Source organism: Hibiscus syriacus, unplaced genomic scaffold (genome assembly GCF_006381635.1).
Source record: "Hibiscus syriacus cultivar Baekdansim isolate YM2019G1 unplaced genomic scaffold, ASM638163v2 tig00110677_pilon, whole genome shotgun sequence".
NCBI classification, from domain to species: domain Eukaryota; kingdom Viridiplantae; phylum Streptophyta; class Magnoliopsida; order Malvales; family Malvaceae; genus Hibiscus; species Hibiscus syriacus.
The window spans coordinates 712,443-733,236 of record NW_024062821.1 but is presented as its reverse complement, the minus strand read 5'-3'; the positions used below and the strand labels follow the sequence as shown (position 1 = coordinate 733,236).

Sequence of the window (20,794 nt, the reverse complement as noted above, 5' to 3'; positions counted from 1 at the left end):
GATGCTTAAGAGTATGAAGCTACTTCTAAACTCCCAAATCTCTATCATTGGATGCCCTAAACAAGTATTGAATCTCATGTGCATTCAATTTCTCTTGGTTATTTCAATCGAGACTCATTAATCTTTAGTCTCATCCCTGATCACCAACTGTCATTGTTACTATCCATATCAGGATCTCTTTCCACTTCCAGAATTGATTCAGAACCTCCACCATGCACGAATTCTGAATTCCAAACTCAACTCAAGTCGCCCTTTGCGGGTTTTCAACTTGAGACCTCCTTTGGTTCCAAGGCGCCCTTTTCGGATTTTCATCTTGAACCCTCCTTTTATTTCTTTTTTTTCATTTTTCTCTTTTTTCATTTTTCATTTTTCATTTTTTCTTCTATTTTCCATTTTTTTCTTCTCTTTTTTTCTTTTCGTTTTTTCTATCACTTTTCTTTTTTCTCATTTTTCTTTTCTTCTTTTTCTTCTTCTCATTTTTATTTTTTTTTCTTTTTTTTCATTTTTTCATTTTTTCTCTTTTATTTCTTCTTCAAGCGAAATATCTCTTAACAGCATCGGAATTCACTGGATATGGTAATTCTGATCCGTCCATTTCAGTTAGGACTAGAGCTCCCCCAGAAAAGGCCTTCTTAACAACATAAGGTCCTTCCCAATTGGGCATCCATTTTCCTCTGAAATCCTTCTGAATAGGCAAAATCCTTTTAAGCACCAAATCTCCCTCATGGAATTCTCGAAGGTGAACTTTCTTACCATGTGCCCGTATCATACGTTTTTGGTATATCTGACCATGACAAATAGCTTTCAATCTCTTTTCTTCAATCAAATTCAACTGGTTATACCTAGCTTGGACCCATTCTGCCTCATCAAGCTTTACCTCTGACAAAATCCGAAGTTAGGGAATTTCCACCTCAATAGGTAAGACAGCTTCCATCCCATAAACCAAAGAAAATGGAGTTGCCCCAGTTGAAGTCCGTACTGAAGTTCGATAAGCAAACAGAGCAAAGGCCAACTTCTCATGCCATTCTTTATAGGTCTCAGTCATTTTCTCTATGAGCCTTTTGATGTTCTTATTGGCCGCCTCTACTGCCCCATTCATCTTTGGGCGATAAGTGGTGGAATTATGATGCTTTATTTTGAACTGTTTACAGACCGAGTCCATCATCTTATTATTTAAATTCAACGCATTATCAGAGATAATCCTCTCGGGCAAACCATATCTAAAAATGATCTCCTTCTTCAAAAATTTGCATATTGTAGACTGGGTAACATTTGCGTAAGAAGCTGCTTCTACCCACTTGGTGAAATAATCTATGGCTACCAGAATGAAGCGATGGCCATTTGAAGCTTTGGGCGAAATTTGTCCAATAACATCCATGCCCCACATTGAGAATGGCCACGGAGTTGTCATTACATGCAACAGATGAGGAGGAGTATATATTCTATCTCCATAAATCTGACACTTGTGACATTTTCGGGCATAATTGATACAGTTTGTTTCCATAGTTGACCAATAATACCCAAATCTCATAATCTGCCTAGCCATAGCATGCCCATTAGCATGGGTACCACATATTCCCTCATGCACTTCTTCAAGAATCAATTTGGCTTCTTTCGCGTCCACACATCTTAACAAGACCTGATCCAGACTTTTCTTGTATAGGGTCTTACCATCAAGCACATACCCTGATGCCATTCTTCTAATGGTTCTCTTATCATTCTCAGTGGCCTGTTCTGGATAACTCTGATACCTTATATATTACAAGATATCATAATACCAGGGGTTTCCATCTTCTTCCTCTTCAATATTAAAACAATGGGCTGGATACTCATAAGCCTTCATTTCAATAGGCATCATATTTGAATGCTCGTTCATCTTAAACGCTGCTGCCAGTGTGGCTAAGGCATCTGCCATTTGATTCTCTTCTCTGGGGAGATAATTGAAAGTTACTTCATCAAATTCTTCAACAAGTTCCATAACTAACTTACGGTATTCTACAAGCTTGGGATCTTTTGTCTCCCATTCTCCTCTGAGCTGGTATATTACCAAAGCTGAATCCCCATATACTTTAAGCATTTTTACTTTGCGTTCAACAGCAGCTCTAAGACCCAGAACACAGGCTTCATACTCGGCCATATTGTTTGTACAATCAAAATTAAGCCGACTGGTGAAAGGATAATGTTATCCTTCTGGTGAGACCAAAATTGCCCCGATTCCATGTCCCATGGCATTTGAAGCACCATCAAAGTTCAACTTCCAATATTTACTAGTGGATGCAACTGCTTCTTCTACCGAAATAGCCATTAAATCTTCATCTGGGAAATCAAAGCTCAACGACTCATATTCTTGCGAAGCCCTGCTTGCAATGAATTCTGCTATAGCACTTCCTTTAATTGTCGTCTGGTTTACATACTGGATGTCAAACTCGGACAATAAGATCTGCCAATGAGCTAATCTTCCAGATAATGTAGGCACACCCATTAGATATTTCAAGGGATCAAGCTTGGATATAAGCCAAGTAGTATGATACAACATATATTGCCTAAGCCTTCGGGTAGCCCATACTAAAGCGCAACACAACTTTTCAACGGGTGAGTATCTTGTCTCACATTCAGTGAACTTCTTGCTGAGATAATAGATAGCCCTTTCTTTCTTCTCAGTTTGGTCACGTTGCCCCAGCACACACCCCATTGAATTTTCATAAACTGAAAAATAAAGAATCAAGGGTTTGCCTGAGATGGGTGGCGCTAAGATTGGAGTGCTCGACAAATATCTTTTCACTGCTTCAAAAGCTCTTTGACAATCCTCATTCCATTCCCCTGAGTTATTCTTGCGAAGAAGGCGGAATATGGGATCACACTTTTCCGTCAGCTGTGAAATAAACCGAGCTATATAGTTTAATCTCCCCAAAAATCCTCTGACTTCTTTTTGTGTTCGTGGGGCTGGCAAGTCTTGAATAGCCTTTACTTTATCTGGGTCTATTTCAATTCCTTTTTGGCTTACTATGAATCCCAACAACTTCCCCGATGTCACCCCAAAAGTACATTTATTTGGGTTGAGTTTTAGTTGGCATCTTCTTAGTCTTTTAAAGAGTTTTCTCAAATTCCCAATATGTTTTTCCTCTGTCTTAGCTTTGACAATCATATCATCGACATAAACTTCTATCTCTTTATGCATCATGTCATGAAATAACGTCACCATGGCCCTTTGATATGTTGCCCCGGCGTTCTTCAATCCAAACGGCATTACTTTATAACAAAACGTTCCCCACATGGTAACGAACGTTGTTTTTCCATATCTTCATGGTTCATCTTAATTTGATTGTAGCCAGAGAAACCATCCATAAAAGAGAACAAAGAATTTCCAGCAGTATTATCCACTAGCGTGTCTATATGTGGCAAAGGAAAATTATCTTTTGGACTAGCTCGGTTGAGATCTCTGTAGTCGACACACATTCGAACTTTCCCATCCTTCTTCGGTACTGGGATAATATTAGCCACCCATTCAGGATATTTGGCCACTTTAAGAAACCCAGCATCAAATTGTTTCTTCACTTCCTCTTTAATCTTGAGTAGCATCTCAGGTCTCATTCTTCTCAGTTTTTGCTGTACCGGTTTACATTAAGACTTTATTGGCAGTTTATGAACAACCAACTCTGTATCTAAACCCAGCATATCTTCGTATGACCAAGCAAATACATCCTTGTATTCTTGAAGCAATTCTATCAAATCATGTCGACCTCCAACTGACAGAGTGGTACCAATCTTTACTTCTCTCTTATCCTCATCTGTCCCCAAATTCAAAATCTCAGTAGGCTCTTTATGAGGCAGAATCTGTTTATCTTCATTCTCCACCATTTTCAGCAATTCAGAAGGTAGTTCACATCCCTCATCATCATCACAAACCTCGATTTCTCCTTGACATATAGGCTTCTCGAAATCAATCTCCGGGTCAGGGTCATTGGCATTCATATTATTGATATCTGAGCTCCTGAAAGAATAATGAAAGAGAAGATATATATACATATATACATATGGGAGGATCTTTTCCCATATAAATAAATAGAAATAAATAAATACATACTTATATACAACAAAGAATGAATGAATGAAATGCATGGGAGAATGTTTTCCATTTGGAGCTAACATAATGCATCTTTTATTGAAAGCAAGAAAAAACAAACAGCTTAACCCTTTACATAAAATCACCTATTGCCCCGGGGTATGAACAATAGGGAGAAAGTTCCAGTGCATTACTCTGTAAAAGATTTGTAAACTACAGGCAGTTCTTCCGCGGTCCAATTATTCAACACGAAGCCCGGCGGTGCAGGATAAATGCCCATAACTCTCATTTCCTCAAATTCATCATCAGTTCTAACGTTAATGCCTAAATCTCCCAAGGAATGCTCAACCATCACCTCAGTGTTCCTTGAATTCCCTTGAAACATATGTCCCCCAAATATGAAAATGCTACTCAACGGCGGGAAGATAATGGGTTCCCAGCTAAGGTCTTCACCAGCCAATCTGGCCTTTCTCATTTCCTGACCCTTTTTAATTCCCCTCAGCTTATCCCTCGGAGTTGGCTGATACCCCAAACCAAATCGATATCTTTTAGTAACAGGGCATATTAGATTCACCGATCCTTACAACTGACTTCCTAACCCTTTCCCAACTTTTGCTCCTCTTCCAAGGGTCAGCTTGAGTCCCATTTTGGTACAATTTGACAGTCTAGGCTTTGGTATCTTCCTGCCTTCAACCACAAACATAGCATTGACAAACTCCAACGATCTGAAAGAACACTCTACCGCTTGCTCATCCACTTCAATGTACGGAGCAGTAGTAGAAACAGAAGCAATAATGTCCTCTTCAGCATGAATACATACCAACCTTCCATCAATCACAAATTTTAGTCTCTGGTGCAATGTGGACGGAACTGCACCGGCCTGATGAATCCAAGGCCTTCCCAACAAACAATTGTACGTAGGCATAATATCAATTACGAGAAATTTCACTTCATAAGTTGCTGGACCAATATTCAGGGGAACATCAATCTTGCCCAACACTTCTCTTTTAGTCCCATCGAAAGATCGAACCACACTTTGACAGGTTCTCATAAGTGTACTATCTAATGGAAGCTTCTTTAGAGTCACTAAGGGCATCACATTCAAAGCTGAACCATTATCAACCAAGACCCGGGACAACACATGCCCTTTACATTTAACTGTAATGTGCAAAGCCTTCTGACTACCCATCATCCCAGAAGGGATTTCATCCTCAGAAAAAGATAAAAAAATTATCAACATGTACATTGGAAACTAACCGATCCAACTTTTCAATGGGCAACTCTTTCGGAACAAAAGTCTGGTTCAAAACCTTTAACAGAGCATTCCTATGGGCCTCTGAACTCAAAAGTAATGATAAAACAGAAATACGGGCAGTCAACTTGTGTAACTGTTCCACAACATTGTATTCACTATGCTTCAGAAACTTCAAAAATTCTATCGCTTCACTCTCGGCTACTGGTTCATTGATAACAGGCTTATCTTATTCTATCTGCACATCAACCTTTTTCCCCTTATCAACTGCAACCTTCTTCTCAGACTCTTTAGGTGGATTAAGAGAATAACACCTACCGCTTCTAGTAAAGCGTCCCACCTCATCTACTTCCTCATTATCTTTTGTTACATCTCCCATCTGGTAATCATATCTCCAAGGCACTTGTTTATTATCTCGATATGGGAATGGAGATGGAGGTGTAATAACCACTTTCGGGGCTACCTTCTCAGCAACTCGATTTTTGGGAGTAATAATTAGGGGACAACTGGCATTATATACCCCTTTAGACGATCCTTCTAAAGCGCAAACTTCCGCTTCCTCTTCTTCAGCAATCTCTCTAAAGAACTCAATTTCTTTACTATCCATCATGTCTTGTACCAAAGATAGGAAGTCAGGATATTGCTGAATATTGTGTCCTTCACTGTTATGATACAGACATACCTCTCCACTGTTAAACTGTTCACCTGTCAAACTGGGCTTCAACAATCCTACCTTGACCATCTGGCACCACACCCAACTCATGGGTGATACCACCTCACTAACATTCCTTACAATTCTCTTTCCTTTCTCTTCAGTAATCGCGTTAACTCCTGCCCTTGCATGGCTTGGCAACAGATTCTGAGCTATATTTGGCTGCTCACTGTCACCAAAGTTGATGACATTCCTCGTTCTCAAAGCTTGGACAACCTTCTTAAAAGCAGTACAATTCTCAATGGAATGCCCAGGGTTCCCTGCATGGTACTCACACTGAGCACTAGCATCATACCATTTGGGAAAAGGAGGTTGCATTGGTGTCACGTGATACGGCGAAACCACATGCCGATCATACAAAATCTGAAACAATTCCTTATAAGTCATCGGGATGGGGTCAAACTAAGGACTCTCTCTCCTCTGATCCCTTGCCCCTTGTCTATTATCATTTTGTGTTGACGACCCTGCTCCTTGAGGACGGAAAACAGTGATGTTATTAGAATCGTACTGCCTCACATTACTGACTTCGCTTTCCTTTTTCCTCGTTGGTGGCCTCTTACTAGACTCTCCTCCTTCGAGCTTTCCACTCTTAATCGCCATTTCAATCATTTCTCCTGCTGTAACCACATCAGCAAAACTTCGATAAGGATTACCAATAAGATGCGAGAAAAAAGGAGCCTTTAAGGTGTTGACAAAAAGCATATTTGTTTCCTCCTCTTCTAATGGCGGGTGGACTTGCACTGCTACATCTCTCCATCTTTGAGCATATTGTCTAAAACTCTCGTTAGACTTCTTTTCCATTCCTTCCAACATCATCCTGTTGGGCCTAACATCTTTCACATGTTTGTATTGCTCAAGAAAGGACTTAGCCAAGTCTTTCCACGATTTAATATTAGCTCTACTCAGCTGGTTATACCATCGGATTGCCGAGCCAGTTAAGCTTTCCTGAAAGCAGTGTATCAACAATTGATCGTCCCCTATGTATCCGGTCATCTTCCTATAAAACATCGTGATATGCGCAGAGGGACACCTAGTACCATCAAACTTTTCAAAGTCAGGAACTTTAAACTTTAGAGGCAAGACCAGATCAGGAACTAGACTTAACTCTTTTGCGTCAAATCCATAGACACTGGTATCTTCCTTCATGGCTCTGACCTCTCTTTCTAACTGCTTCCATTTCTCTTCCAACAGATTGTTTTGGTCCTTCTTGGCTTCTTCATCAAGGTCTGGAACTTGATGATATTGATGTTCTTCCTGATACGAACTAGATCCAGGCTGTACGTTAACAGAAGCACCGACTGGATTAATGTGCACCTTCCCGACATGAACAGGGGTCACTTGAACATTCTGAGATTGTTCTGGGGTTAACCCTGGATGATGAAGTGGGTCTTCAGTTACACCTTCTGGCATAGGGCTTTTCCCATGTTCTGGATTTCTTCCTTCCAACATACTCGCAAACTTGGCAAACATCTCTTTTTGGGCATTAATCATATCTTCTTGCATTTTCTTGATATTATCTTGTAACTCCAACTGAGCCTTCTCAATTTGGGCAAGTTTGTCCTCCATAACTTTCTTCATGGTTCTGTAGGTATGCTTGGGATTTTCCAGTATTACTCTATCACAAAGTCATTTTTTTATCACTGATATTTATTAATGAATATGAAACATGTGATTATGAATGAATAAAATGCGATGCAAAAATTTAAATGTATTAAAAATGCATATGCAAAATGCAGGGTGTTGATCCTGGAACGACTCCTTAGAACAACTCTTTATATTAGAACGACGTTCAATTACAAAGTTGAAACATATCACAAATAAATATGCACCATCTCTCCTATTTGCTGTACATGTGCTAGCAACTCCACGATCTTCTGGTTTTCTTCAGCCTCGGGATCCAGTTCTTCAGTCACATCAGCAGCTTCCTCAGATAAAATGACCAAATATTGAGCTATTCTCCACGCGTGTCCTAGGTAACAAGCAATAAGATCTTCTCTTTGCTTAACTCTCGCCTGAGCTCGCTCCCATCGAAAATGCCATTGTATATCCCCCTCATAAGGAACTATCGATAGCTCACTTGCTTGCCTCTGAAAATCTTGAACCATGGCTTCAAGCTCACTCACTTGTTTCTTCAGACTTTCAACCTCCCCCTGGCTCGAGCTACCTTCCTTGTTTCGGTATCGTCGTAATGCAGTCTCTAAACTTGAAATTTTCTCCTTCAACTTCTCATTCTGGGCTTCACTCTTTTGTAACCGTTGCTCTAAAGAATCCTTTTCTTTCGATAAAATCTTCACTTGGTGCCTGCTTTGCTTGAGCTCTTCTTGACTCTCTCCGGCTACTCTTTTGAGGCTCGCCACCTCTTGCCTCAATTCGACAGACTTACTCGAGCTAGAACCTGCCTGAGCTTTTACCATTCGCTGATAAGTTGACCGAATATCGTCAAAGTCTAGCCGAAGTTGCTTCTCCACTTTTTCAATTCGATCTGTTCTACTCTTCTGAATGTCGATCTCCAATCCCTTTTGATACACTTCATCTTCCAGTTTCTGCAAAGTCATTCTCCATTGTCTCCGTTCTGCTTCGAAATCGCGCTTGGCTAACCCTAATGGAGATGGCACCACTCTCAATTGTTCCTCCACCGGCTGAATATTTTCAGGATTCACTATCGGGATGTTGTCGTTTACTCGACCGCTTCTCCACTGCTCGTACTCTTGAGATAACTCGAGATCATAGGTGAACAAATTCACGCGACGAGTTTGCTTCCAGGCCTCAGCAACCCCTTTAACTTTACCCTTATATTGATATCCTTTAAATGCAAAATCTAACCCTACCAAGTCCCATGTGGCTGGAATGAACTGCCTTGACCCATACTGTCTGGAAACTAGTAGTGGTACATACCCAACAGAACCCCATATACCTGGCAAAAGAACCCAATCTCGCTCTCCACATCGATAAAGTATATCCGAAGAGGTATTCCACGAAGCTCACCACAAAATATCTCCATCTCTGATATCCTTGAAGATGACCATCCATTTTTCTTCGGTGAAGCCCCCAGGCCATTCTTTAGAAAGAAAATCTTTCAAAGGCGAAAACCCCTCTATAAACACTCGTCCTGGTGCTCTTTCAACATGTTTGAAATGACTCAGAATCCACACTAGCAGCAAAGGCGCACATCCTATAAAGCGTCATTCTCCCTCGCGCCTACAAGAACTCAAAGACCGAAACGTCTCAGCTAAAATGGCTGGAACATGATCCACGCGTTTGTCTAATCTTTCAAACAAGTCAACGACTGATACGTCTACATATCCTAGTACCTTTAGAAAAATAACGAGCCCATAAATCCCTAAAGCAAACAAGTCAAGCTTCTTTCTCTTATCAGGATGATGAGCAATTACTTCTTTCAAAGCAGACCAAGAAATGCACTCGCTGTCTCATTTCTTCTTGATGTTTCTAACTACCCAATCTTCACTCATCCCGGTCATCAATAATAATTTCTTCTTAAATGAAGGAGTGACTGGCAACTTGGTATATATTCTATCTATCTGGGACCTCGGACAACGGACCAAAGCTTGATACTCCTCTATTGTTGGTGTTAGATCGACTCTACCAAATGTAAAACAACCATAAGCCGGATTCCAGAACTGCGCTAATGCTCTAAACAGATTTTGGTCAATAGGAATATCCAGAAGATAAGGAATATCGCCGAACAACTGATAAAACATCTCCTTATTGGCTGCTTCCCATCTTCCCCATATCTCTCTTAGCTTACTCAGATCATTCTGACGTATGTTGATGTGAGTGTAACCAAATAACTCTGACACATATCCAGGCATCACGCTGTCTCCATTGGTCAATTGGGACTGTTCTGACCACCTCAGAACATCTGCATTATCCTCAACCTCTTTCTGAACCGTTCGTTCCATATTACTGGCCTTCTATATGGACATCGACCCCAAATCAACACCATGTAATGGACAATGCAATGCAAAACAGAAAAGAAACAAGGCAAAAACAACAAAAGATCGGTTAGTAAACATGAAGCAATTAATTCAGGATAATAATTTGTTCAAAAATCCTACCCACATATGTTGACTACCCCATCATGCTTTATTAGATCCTACCCAACATGATATCTACCCCCATGCTTTGTTATCCACAAAAAGAAATCCTAACCTCATGATATCTAATTCGCATGCTTATTCAAAAAATAAACTTAACCGCATGATATCTAGTTCGCATGCATTTATTCGAAAAAAACGAAAATAAATGACTCAAAAAAGATTTTCCTTGTGTACCCTCCTCACGGGATTCTTAAGGTTCGAGTTTAGTTCAACCTAAGTTCGGGTTCTACGTTCATTATATGCCGGGTTAGGTTCTAAAGCAATAGGTTCTCGAATTGTCCTTGTCGGTGCCCCCTTGGGCTACCGAACCCTCAATCCTGGCCCATCACAGGCTTTAGGGGATCGAGTTCAATTTCGAGAGAACACACCTCCTTATGTCCATGCGGAGGTGATTACCATCACGAGGATCATAAGGCGTGAGCTCCAGGAGCGATCCACTATCCCATGCGGAGGTGAAAACCACACGAGGGCATAGTCTCTCACTCCTACTTAAATAGGACGGAGCGGGGTTTTAGCTCATGTTATGATAATGCAGTTGTGCAGTGTGTGAGGAAAAGCGAAAAAACAATCAAAAAACACTCAAAATCAATTCCCAAAACACACAATTATTCTGAAATCATTAGCAAACAGATCAGTACAACTATTTAATTATCAATCAAATTAAATTAAAGAAATCAAAATACAAACAAAACTTATTAAAAACAAAGCAAGGGATCAAAAATCAAATTAAAACGAATTTGTAATTTTTAATTGCAAAGACAATTAATTAATCGACTATCGGCTTGACTCTCTAAAAAAAAAGTCCCCAGCGGAGTCGCCAAGCTGTCGAAACGATTTTTCCCTCAAAAGGTGAAAAAAAAGGAGATTTTGAAAACCACATCAATTTTTAACTTATTTTGTTCAATTGATTTTTAATTTAAAAACAAATGCGATTTAAAAGACCTTTCGTTTCGAAAAATTTTGGTTTTTCTTTACGATAAAACATATTGTTCGAAGAGTCGCCACCAATCTTTGATTAGGGTGTGATTGGGCACCCAAAAATTCTTTGTCATTTTAAATAAAAATTAACTTTAATTAAAACAATAAATTGAGGTCTGCGTTAACAAAATCCGAGTTCGGGAGTCGGTTACGTGTGGGGAAGGATTAGCACCCCCACAACGCCCTAAATCGGTACCTAGTCGATTAATTAACGTCTTTGCAATGAACTTTACAAATTCGAGTTTATTTTGATTTTTGATCCCATAAAATAAAAATGTAAATTTAAAACATTAAAAAACACTCAAACAAATTAAATTAAAATTACCAAGTCATTTTAGAAAGATAAAGAATGTTCGATTATTTACAAATATCGAGACCAGATCTTAAAGATATAACAACCTTTTCTCGATATATTTAAATAAACGAACATTTCTTTTTCTCTCGTTCCCAAATTTTAGGTGACGAATCAATTTTTTGTTTCACTTTTGGGATACACTTTTATTTTAAAATCATTAAAAGCGGACCTCAAATCAATTATGACTGCCCACTTAAAACAATTTTAAATTAAAAATATATTACCCTTAATCCAATTATGAATATGTCGAGTTATGCAAGTGAGGCTATCATACAAATTATGCAAAAATGATGCCATGTAAAAATTAATTAAACATGCGATTAAAATAAATGAGTAAATAAATCTAAAGCTAAAATTACTATTAAACAAAGACCACAAAAAAAACTATCAATGCATTACATGTACCAAGATCAATATAAAACTAAGACCACCTGTAAAACTAAAATGAAAACCGAGAAAATGTTATGCCAAATATGCAACATCACATAAACTTAAAATAACATACCCACATGACTAAAATGTGACATGCAAAAACCTTAAAGTCTAATATCTAAACAACATAAATTGAACAAATTAATATTTAGGACGAAAATTAAATGAACATAAAATAAATAGACATAATTAGATACATGCAAACTTCTACCTAGGGACTAAAATGTAACATGCGAAAATCAACAGTTTAATGTCTAAAACAACAAAGATTAAATACAAGAATACTTAGGGCTAAAATTAGATGCGGGTAAAATAAAGAGACAAAACTATAAACACGCAAATGTTGATTTATGGACTAAAACGAACATGCAACAATTCAAAAGTTAAATGTCTAAAATAACAAAAACTAAATAACATAACATTTGGGACTGAAAATTAAAACGCATAAAATAAAGATGCAAAATTGGAAACAAAAAAACATTCGATTTGGGGACCAAAATGAAAATAAACACAAAAACTATAGGGATTAAACGACACTCTAAGGACTCGGTGGCTAAAAACTAATTTACCCAAAAAGTTAATATGAAACCTAAATGTAAACTAACCTACATGGATACTAACTCACGCAGAAAACACTCAGCCACTCTTCTCCTTCTTCTTCCTCACTTACTGCCGAGACCCTAAGCAACCACCATGGCTACCATGACCACCACCTAGAGCTCCGATGAGAAGCCATTAGATACAAACCTCATCCCGGTGACGAACTCAAATAGCTAAGGTAAACATTCAACTCGTATCTCTATTTACCCTTCATTTTGATTCGAGAATAATAAATAAAAATGATTGCATGCTGTGTCTTAAGGAAATCCAAATCTTCGCTTAATTTGCTCGTTTCAAAACCAAGAGCACATACATACATCACACTAAAAACGAGTATGGAAATTACCTTCAACACTTGCTATTGTTTTCGAAAAAATATGAGGAATAATCCCTATTACATCGCCTTCGACTCAAAATAAAATGAGGAATCCCAAATTCTGTTTTTCGTTGTTGTTTTGAATCCTCTATTGAAATCGTTCTTTGGTGATGGCTGCTCTTGGATTCTTTGTTGCTTTCCTTGATTTTCTGGTTATTCTTTTTTTTGGTTGTTGAGAGAGTTCTTTTGGCTCGATTGTTCTCCTTCTTTTTTTTCGCTGATGGTTCTCCCTGTTTTTGTTCTCTCCCCCCCCCCTTCGTTTGTAGTTTCCAGTGGTTGATATCCATCCAAAAAAAATTGACTCCTTACAGTTTCTTAGTTGTTCAAGTAGCGTTCTCCTCCACTACCGATAATGGCTCCTGATTCCTTGTTAACTTCTTTCTCCCCTTTGTTAACTCCTAACCACTTTGTTTTCCAGGATTCATGTGGATTGGAATCTATTTCTGCTTGGTCATTGGACTTAATTTGGGCTCCCACTGATTTGGGTTATTCTTTAAGCCTAGCCCCGGACAAAACCGAGCATCTACATCTAATACACAAAAACATTATCAAGTGAAGCAAAAACGTACATAAACTGAACACACCAATGGCTCTAAGCATTAAACATGGAGGAGAGAAACTTAAAGAACTAAAATAGTAAACGAAAAAAAGCAATTTCTCCTTAGCAACAATCACATACAACACATATATGTGATAACCAACGAACCGTCTTATACAAACAAACAGATGAATCAAACAACGGAAAAGCAACCGACCATGAATTCAAGGAAAATAAAGACTAAGAAGAAGACCAATAAAAAAACCTGCATCGAGAGTCTAAAAACACCGGTAGTCATAATATCATTTAGTAGAAAAGAGCCAAGAGAAATTATTATTGAAAATACGGTAAAATATAACTTTTTAACTAAAAATGACATGGTGATAACCGGAGAACCACCACCGCTGCCATATACGAAGAAATTTTTAAAACTGCCGCAGAGAACTTGTAAAATTCCGCATTGTTGTGTGATCTTTTAGATGGAACATACTTAAACAAGCGAAACAGGGCGAAACAAACACTTTTAAGCTTGAAGTACATTCAAGACAGGAGTGAAATAACATTCAATAACTCGATTCTAGCATTACAACATGAAACCAAACAAAACCAAATACTTGTCCAATAATAATAATAATAACAATAATAATAATAATTCCTTGGAAAGTAGAACATTTCAACTCCAAGTGCTGATGAATGTATATAGAAAAGGAGCCTTCTACAACAGCCCACATTGCATCTATGTAAAAGTAAATCCTGCAACATAAATTACAGAATACAGAGTACATATCATATGAACTTCACTCATCACTGCTGTCCCTCGCCTGACTCGGGTTTGGAAGCTTCCTTGATTTCGTCTCCAGCTTCGTCCTAAATCAAAGAAGACACGCATCAATCGCAGAACACATTCAAGCACATGCAAATCAAGATCCTATGCAAATAACCCGATATCCCATGTAATCTGTTATGGCTTGTTGACTTTAGACACACAATTTTTATTACAGTAAATGAAACAGAGATTTAGAAGACCATGGTAGAAAACTCATTAGAGAGAGAGAGAGAGAGAGAGAGAGAGAGAGAGACCGTAATGTCGGATGTCCAAAGGGTCAGATTGTCTCGAAGAAGTTGCATGATCAATGTACTATCCTTGTAGGACTCCTCACCCAATGCATCCAACTCAGAAATAGACTCATCAAACGCCTGCCAAATGAAGAACATCTCATTTTATGATGGAAAACAAACAATCTTTAGATATTCAATTCATCTCCTTGGAAATATTTCCGAATCTTTACATAAGAGCAATCTAAAATCTATGCGTTGTACATGTATAGGGTAAAATTAATAAACCTCGTTAAAATTGATAACATTTTATGAAATACAGAAAGCAATCACCAACTTGTTATTGTGTAGACTCACTCTATGCTATAAAGCAACACAATTTATGATCAGAAAGTGTGGAGATATGGTCACTCCTTCGAACTTCTTCTAAGCTCAGTATCCATACCATCACAAGTATCAACCAAATTTACAAAATATTGGAGTTAAAAGGTTCTCAGGCCAGCAACTCTTATAGATGTAATCAAAGTTGCATCAAAAGCAGATCAAGTAGGTGCATGATAACATTATAGCAATTTACTATAACATCCTAAACAGACAAGACTATAGCAACAGAAGGTTAACAACTAAAACAGCATTATTTGATTCATAATCTGTTATAACTAAAAAAAGACAAAGAAAAAGAGAATAAGCACCTGTTTTGCGAGATTGCAAGCACGATCAGGTGAGTTTAGGATTTCATAGTAGAAAACAGAGAAGTTAAGAGCAAGTCCCAGCCTAATCGGGTGAGTAGGTGTTAGGTCACGAAGAGCAATATCCTGCCATCATGAACAAAATAAAAAGAAGCTATGAACTTCTTATCCGAGGATGCTCAAGAAATTATAGAGAAATGACCCATTGGCAAGATGGCATCATCAATTTCACCCACCTGAGCAGACTTGTAAGCCAACAAAGTGCTCTCGGCGGATTCCTTCCTCTCAGCACCAGTCTTAAACTCAGCAAGATACCTGTGATAATCACCCTTCATTTTAAGGTAAAACACCTTGGACTCGGCAGATGAAGCTGAAGGAATGAGGTGGGACTCGAGAAGACTCAAAATCCCATCACATATCTTGCTGAGTTCGGCTTCAATCTTGGCCCTATACTCCTTGATGGCTGCAACATGATCCTCATTTCCTCTGCTCTCTTCTTTCTGCTCAATAGAAGAGATGATCCTCCACGATGCCCTCCTACCCCGATAACATTTTTGTAAGCCACGGAGAGAAGGTTCCTTTCCTCGACAGTCAGCTCCAAATGGGCAGTTTTTGCAACTTTTTCCATGAACTCTACCATTTCCTCATAGCGCTCAGCCTGCTCAGCCAACTTAGCCACGTAAACATTTTCCTCTCGAGATGAATCAGTTGACGACATCTTTACTATATCAATCTAATGCTTGATCCTGCAGTACCAAATCATTTACTTTTATCAAACAATATTTCTAACGAATTTTCATTGGTCTAAATGAAATGCACCATAGTTGTTAAACTATTGGAAACATTCTCATTCCTTCGTCTTAAAACTTTCTCATTCTCTTCCTTTCTTCAAAAATTTCAAACTTTCAAATCAACGAAAAACAGGTACAACCTAAATATAACTATCAATTAAAAATATCCAAATTGTTCGGAAGAAGATAGAGCATTAGAACCAGCTCCTGTCCTTTCCTTTTCAACAGTTTCTCAGTAACCAAACGGATCCAATTCATAACTTCTTTGCTTAGTATTTTTTTCTACTTTAAGTGTGAGCACTGTAAAACACTCAGTTAGAACAGAAAAAAACTTCCTCGGTAACCAAACTTTCCCAGATTTCTAGGAACCGAACAGATCGAAACAAAAAATAGACCACAGATCAGTTAAATCAAGCAATAAAAAGCTCAAACCTCAAACAGATCGAAAGAAAACCACTAAAAACTAAATCAAAGAACAGATAAGCACCAAACAACTCGTCGATCAAAATAAATAAATAAATAAACTACATATATATCCCAAGAAAATGAAAGAGATAATCGGTGCAATAATTATGTACCTTCCTTGTTTCGATAGATTTGATGAATATGAGAAAAGAAATGAAGATATACTATAGTTGGGGTGAAGAGGGCAAGCAAGGCCGATGGCTTCTCTACTTTTCTTCTTTCTTGCTTTTTATTTTTTAAACTTGTTAAACTAAATTTTTTGGTGTGTCAATGGGAGGTCCATAGAAAATTGGATGGCCCAATGAGAATGTGAAAAGCCGTTGACCGTCAACCCTATTTCGAATTAAATAATTTAATTAAATTATGTTTACTAATTTGAATATTATAATATAATTCTACATCTTTTAATGATTAATTTAGATGGAAGCTATTAAGACGTTTAATTATAAAACAAATATTTAAATTATATATATTTTATTTTAAGTGTGTAATTTTTTTTATAAAAAAAGATGTTTAATGTTTCAGTATATAGTTATTCTAAGATTCATTTATTATATCTGTTAAAAATATATTTATCCGTCGTCAATGAATTATTTAATTTTATAATTTATTTTTTAATATGTTATATTTTTTTAAAATTAAAATAAATAAGATCAATTTTTTATGAATTCAGAATTTGGTTTAATATTCAAATAAATGTTTTTTTAATTTATAGTGTTTAACTTTTGAGACTTATACTTTTCTTTAATTTTAAAATAAAATAAAGAGAAACAAACTAAAATTGAAGTGTCTGAGATTAAAGATGTTTTTAATTTAAGATCTATATTGATAGCTAAAAGTATTTTTTTTCTCTTTCTTCTCTAAATTTTACAAATTCTTTTTAGTCTGTTTGTTTCACTAAAAATAAAATAAAAAGAATATACGAGAAACTGAGTTATGCAAATGATAAATGAGTGTCATATTCATGTATTAAATAATTTTTAATGATATTTTTTAAAAGAATATTGATTTTTAAAATGACTAAGAAACAAAATATTAAATATTTACCTTAAACAATGAAAATATAAAAACCTTAAATAAAAATATAATTTAAATATTTATTTTATAATTATTTTTTATCTAAAGTGATTAAAAGAAAATTCTATTAAAAATTTTCTCTATTAATAATAAATGCATACCCTACAAACATAATTATTTAAACGTGAGGTATAAAATGAATTATAGTTTCTTTTAAGATCGTCTATTGTATTTGTAATTAAATCTTACTAAGATGAAATAATCTTTTATAATGTATAAGATGATATGTGGATGAATAATAGAAGAATACGTGTCTAAGGGTTTGGTCCATTGTCTAGTTTCTTTCTTTAGATATTGGTGGAGACACGGTTGGGACTTGGGCCTCTTAGTCTTTGGTAGAAGAAACTTGATGGTTAGGCTTGGGTTTGTTTGGGCTGGCAAGCTCATTGTACACTCCCATGGTTTCTTTCCTAATAGAATACACGAAAATAAAATAACATAAATTAAACTATAATATCAAATTATTTACTTAAAATATTTTTTATATATTAAAAAAATTAATTTTCCTTAAAATAGTGTGTATAGATTTAAAAAAAATAAAATTAAATATGAATGTTATGAATATTTATTTATATGGATGTCTATCTCTATCTTTTATCTCTATCTATAAGATTGGGTTTTTATATACTTTATTATTAGAACTTAATATCAGTTAGAATTATATATGATATATACTCCTTATGATAACTTAATTATGTTTTTTTTAAATAGCTAGGATATTTCATTTATCGAAAGTTGTATCAACAAACGTCTTGTCAATTACATACTGAACAAATACAATTAAGACTATCGAAAATAAAATATAACAATGATTGCTTAGTAATATCCTGATAAAAAAACTATTAACAAGTGGAGCAACGTCGTACATAAATTGAACATGCCAACGGCTTCGAGCATCAAAACATGGAAGAGAGAAATTTGAAGAAGAATCAAAATAGCCAACGGAAAAAGAAATCTCCCCTTAATAGCAATCTCGTCCGGCACATGTATATGATAACCAACGAACCGTCTTGTGTAAACGAACAGAAGAACCCGGTATCGAGAAAGTAAACAACCATGTATTTAGTGAAAAACAAAAGACCGAGAAGAATACTACAAAAAAAAAAAAAAAACCTTGCACCGTGAGTCTAAAACACCGCTGCCATGAAACAAAGAAATTTTTAAAATTGTCCAGTAAACTATATAACTTCCGCATATCACTTTGTGGAGAAGCAGGATACTTTTAATCCTTTAACGTTGAAACTAGAAAAAGGAATAGTGTTATCAGTATTAAATAATGTCCTTTTCGACTGCGATTGTAATTTAAGTTCGTGTTGGTTTTGCATTTAGTTGATGTCTGTTTTTAAAGAGAACAAGTCCAAATGTTTTTTTTTTTATCGAAATTTTACTATTTTAATTTATATGGATGATTTTGACATATTCATAAAAATAATTACTGTTCAATTTAAGACTATGAAAATTCAATTTTCCTCTAATCCAAAATGTTTATTGTTGCACTTTCAGTATAGTTCCAGTTGCCTAGAAAAACTATGTTCTTTCTACCTGATATCTATATTTCTAAACCGATACCTAGAGATGATCTATACAAATTATTTATGCTACCTAACCTTTAACCATCAAATTTATTTTAATTCAATTATATGAGACCAACTTTTGGGTAGAAGGAATTTTTAGGCCTTGTTGATTGGCTCCTCGGATTACCTGTGTTTATAAATTGCATAAATTGTATATATAATATATGTTGGGATTTTCAGAATTGCTTATTATTCATATATTTCACAAGGGGATCAAATGGTAATACATAGAACGCGAGGACGGAGCTAGAATTAAATATTGGCAGGGGCCGAAATATTAGACTATTTAAGAAAAAAATATAAAGTCTTATTAGGTATTTAAACTCGAAATTTAGCATGAACCAAGCGATCTTAGTGATTAAGGGATTGTTGTTATCCTTGAGATCCTGAGTTCAAGCATGTATGTAGGGGTGTGAGCGTTCATTGTCAAATAGTTGTAAGTCTTTGTACATATATTACCTTGTATTCACCCTAAATTTAAAAAAAAAACTCAAAACTCAAAAGACAACTTTTAATTTATCTAATATTTAAACTTGCAATGACTTAAATTTTAATTAGAACAAAATTTTGAGAACACGGACTTATCATTCTTTAATTTGGCCCCTACTTGATTAACAATTTAATAATTTTTTACATTTTTAAAATTTAAATATTTATTTTACATTAACTAAAATACTATTAAACTAAAATTATATCAAATATATAAATTTTAATAAGTGTTGATGCCTTGGGTCTTAAGGGAGCGCTGTCCTCTATAGAACGCATATCATACATACAAAATTATTCTTTTATATTTTTTTACACTAAAGAAAGGGCATTCGTCATCTATTAAAAGGATAATGAAATATTTGAAAATTCAATTTTTTTTATTTGAATGATAATGGTTGAATATTATTGTTATCTTTTATGATAGTTTTTGAGATTAGTAACAAATGATAAAGCATAAAGATTAATCATTCAATGTTATTTTCTTATATTAATTACTTATGATATTTGATTTTTTTGTGCTTATGATTTTATTAGGGGTGTTCATTCGGTTAAAACGGTGGCCGACCGAACCGAATTACTATTAACCGAATTAATTAAACTTTTTTTTCTTTAACCGTTAACCGAACCGAACTTTTTTTGAAAATATTAACAGTACCGATTTTCTAATTTATATAAAAATTGAATATTTTTTAATTCAAAAAAATAATTTACAATTAATTTAAATAATATATAATTATAAAATAAAAATTTAATATATATTTTTTTAATTAATTGATATTGATTTAGGTTTAAAAGTTATTGGATCTTAAATTATTAATTGAGTTTTAAATGGTTTGGGCTGATCCCATATGTTATATATAATATATTTAATATTTAAAATTCAATTTCGGTTAATTAACCGATTTTGAACCGAATTAACCGTTAACCGAATTCTAAAAAATTTCTTAACCGTTCCCCGACCGAACTAATTCGGTGACCGATCGAATTAACTGAACTAATTCGGTTCGGTCGGTTAATTCGGTTAAAACCGAAAAATAAACACCCCTAGATTTTACCATGAAAGAAAGGTTGTTTTAATGTTTATGATCATCTATACGAGAACAACCATGATGACGATGGCATTGTTAACAACCTCCATGTACACTTACAATGATTTATTTTTATTTTTCATATTTCTCATAATAATTTGATATTAATATTTGTAGTACACAATTTATTGAAAGCTCCAT

General features: G+C 35.6%; 1 pseudogene; it reads right to left on the bottom strand.

Annotated features, from left to right (window-relative positions):
* Window positions 1–13,966: 13,966 nt before the first annotated feature.
* On the bottom strand, window positions 13,967–15,915 carry LOC120137998 (annotated as a pseudogene).
* Window positions 15,916–20,794: the final 4,879 nt, after the last annotated feature.